At 32.0% G+C, this 3,881-nt stretch overlaps 1 non-coding gene across 1 annotated transcript; it reads left to right on the forward strand.

Annotated features, from left to right (window-relative positions):
* The first annotated feature begins 855 nt into the window (after positions 1 to 855).
* Positions 856 to 972, forward strand: LOC128249962 (U6atac minor spliceosomal RNA). The gene has a single exon (XR_008266110.1). It is a non-coding gene; the product is annotated as a U6atac minor spliceosomal RNA (small nuclear RNA).
* Positions 973 to 3,881: the final 2,909 nt, after the last annotated feature.

Raw genomic sequence — 3,881 nt, forward strand, 5'->3', positions numbered from 1 at the left:
ATTATCTTTTAAAAAGTTTTAATTTAGCTCTAATTGTATCAAAGTTTTATAATAATAGATAATTACAAGTATACTTTTATTAGAAATTTTAATGTTTCTATTAATTACTGATTATTTTTACATTAAAGCTTGTAAGGATAATATACATAAATGAGTATATAGTGTTTTTATTACTAACTTTTGAATTATGAAATAATGTATTTCACTCATAATTATTATAATATTCGTTAAATTAAATTGAATCGTGTTTTGTTTTGGAGAAAACTGAATATAAAGTTTTCACATTTTTATTTTAGTAGTAACTATGGAAGATTGGTGGGATTATTATTTGTATGGACTTAAAGATTGGTCGCTATTTAGTATATAATTTAGTTAATGTAGGTTTACTATTAATACCGATACAGATATACATAGATTTATGTGTTTCTTTATTGTAGTTTAATTTAAAGTTAGTGTTTAATCCTGTCAATATTTGGATTGAATGAATGTGGTTATTAAGCCTCCACTTTTATATTATACTATGGAAGACTATAGGGAATATTTTTGTATGACATACAGGTTAGCTCGCTGTTTTGTTACATACTTAGGAGTTAGTTATATATTTACTTATTGAATTTATTTACCGATACTATTGGACACAGGGTAAACGTGTTTGGAAGTTATGGGGGATTTTTTGATATGATTGTTCCCAAACAACACTTATTTTAGTGATGTTGACTCCACCGGACTGAATGGTACTACTCAGGTGTCGAAACCATAAAGATATCCGCGGTACAGCTGATGATGGAGGTATGCTAGATTGTTTTTTATATGAGCAATAGTATTATAACTCATTCTTTTGATGATATTTTGATATATATATATATATGGAGAGACGGTTAGCACTCCCCTTGACAAGGACGGAAGAGGTCAATCGATCTTTCTAACACATATGGGCATTGCTCTCTACTTCAGAGCAACCTATTTTTATTTCTCAAAATACAATGTTTATATACCAAAAAGATTTTCTAACATTTTTCTAACATTTTCTAACATTTTTCTGACATAATTTAAATATATACTTTAACCATGTAACAAAAGCCTTCTGTAGATTTTTCACCCTTATTATCTTTTATATATATATATATATATATATATATATATATATATATATATATATATAGAGAGAGAGAGAGAGATACATATATATATATATATATATAGAGAGAGAGAGAGAGAGAGAGAGATACATATATATATATGTATATATATAGAGAGAGAGACATAATACTTACATACATACATACATGCATACATATTCATCTATCTCTGTCTCTTTCCCGCTCTTCCTCAGTATATATACACGCATGGTATTAAGTATGTATGCATGTATCTACAGGTACACACACTCACACGTAGCTAATGATAAAATCTTGAGTATTTATGAAACGTTTTATTAACCCTTAAATGCAGTATTGATATTTTAAAAAAATGCTTTTTCTCACTTCCCTTGTTTGTCTCTTTCTCTCTCTTTCTCTCTCTCTCTCTCTCTCTTTCTCTCTCTCTCTCTCTCTCTTCTCTCTCTCTCTCTCTCTCTCTCTCTCTCTCTCTCTCTCTCTCTCTTTCACGCACATACATACACACATATTTGTTCATATATATATATATATATATATATATATATATATATATATATATATATATATATATATCTAAAGCTTGCAAACAGAAAAAATAGAAAGTACCGGATATGTGTTCATATGTTGCTGTCTGCTGCATTGAGCACTCATATCGTTTATTAAAAAATATCGCTATTGAATTCTACAAATTTATTCAAAATTGATTTTATTAATTTCAATTTTCATTTCCTTCCACTTTCTATTCACGTTTTCGTTCAAGTCACTGACTCTAAGAGAAAGGGACATTCTACGTCAAACCTGCCAGAAATAGTAGACAATTTAAATTGCTTTTCTTAATATTGCCGCCATTAATTCATTTTCACGCTTCACTGATTAACGCCGTATTACGTACTTGTTCCCACGTCATCAAATTTACATATATATATATATATATATATATATATATATATATATATATATATATATATATATATATATATATAAATACTCATGCATATATATAAATATATATATTATAACATCGGCGGTTAATGTTTTAACTCTAAGATCGGTTCTCAATGTCGGCTAGCTACACCAAATTTTCGAATTACTCGAGTTAGTGATAATTTGCTAGACTCGGTTACTATTTACTTTTAGGGACTGCAGAGTTTCCGTAGAGAAAATAATGCAATTAATAAAGACCAGAAGAACGGAGATTTACACATCCATATTTCATTATGCTATTATTGCAGCATTCTTCCCTTGCACCTACACACGCTTCGGCTGCAACCGCTGCACACTGTTATGTGTATATCTTGGTGTTACTAGTCGGTGAAGCTTCTTCAGAGTCCGTTGCTTGCTGCCGTTCGAAGATCATATAGATATATTTTTTCACTGTGTGCCATTGATAAATTGTCACCATTTTATAGTTTTAATTTCACGCATGTTCATGTTCATTGTTTGTTTTTGATTTTGTGGACTACACAGTATGGTAGAGTCAGTTCGGCACCGTCTGTGAGAAAAACAGCACATAGGCGCATGAGTGGCTGTGTGGTAAGTATAGGCGTGGGAGTGGCTGTGTGGTTCCGGGTTCATTCCTACTGCGTGGCACCTTGGGCAAGTGTCTTCTACTATAGGCTCGGGCCGACGAAAGCCTTGTGAGTAGATTTGGTAGACGAAAACTGAAAGAAGCCCGTCGTATATACGTATATATATATATATATATATATATATATATATATATATATACAAGTCAGTAAATAGTGGGGTTGTGTTAACCGCACGTGGAGAAATAATAGGAAAATTAAAAATAATATTAAGGCAGAATGCTAAACTGGAAGCATATTTTAATAAAGATTTCTAACCGGCTTTCATTGCATAGCAAATTTTCAAGAAGAGGGAGAATGAAACTGCTTTTTACGGAGAAGTAAAATATGAAGAATATAATATATAAAAAAAATAATAGATAAAAAAATAAATATACCAATACATTATATTGTCTTTGAGCTTTTAAAGTTCAATGGTAATTCATGTATATAATGGTTGGAAAAATAAAGATGCATGAAAATGGAGAGTTGTGTTAGGTTTTTAAAAAAAAGAGAAAAGGGGCTAAAAGTTTGTGTTAAGCAGGAAGTGTGGTGTCAAAATAGGAAGTGTGTTTTAAGGGGAGACAAATCTTTTTAGTTGGAGTTATGAACTCTTTTTCAACAGGAAGTTTATGTCTGTTCCTAGAGAAATAAGGTCACTGAGGGGTGTGTGTTAAGAAATGGTTTGAATTTCTCTATGAAACGATTCTCCTTGTTGATTCTTTCTTGTGTGAAGATTCTGTCTTTACATTGATAGAAAGGGAATATAAGGAATTTAGGGTTTTTGTTTCTGGCGCAAGAGTCTATGTGGCCACTGAGTGGAATTTGGCGGTATTGAGGGAGATTTATTTGTTCTTATATATCTATATATGTATGTATGTGTATATGTTTGTGTGTATGTGTTTGTCCCCCCAACATCGCTTGACAACCGATGGCGGTGCGATTACGTCCTCGTAACTTAGCGGTTCTGCAAAAGAGACCGATAGAATAAGTACTAGGCTCCGAAGCAAAAAGTCCTGGGATCGATTTGCTCGACTAAAGGCGGTGCTCCAGCATAGCCGCAGTCAAAAGACTGAAACAAGTCAAAGAGTAAAAGAGTAAAAGAATGACGCAATTCGCTCTGCCAGAAATTTGGAAATGACATGCTGTTCTGCTTGGCATTCGCGCCGGAAGATCCAATCTGAACATTTCAGAGTGT

This window comes from Octopus bimaculoides, chromosome 18 (genome assembly GCF_046866305.1).
Source record: "Octopus bimaculoides isolate indiv1 chromosome 18, ASM4686630v1, whole genome shotgun sequence".
In the NCBI taxonomy this organism is placed as follows: Eukaryota; Metazoa; Mollusca; class Cephalopoda; order Octopoda; family Octopodidae; genus Octopus; species Octopus bimaculoides.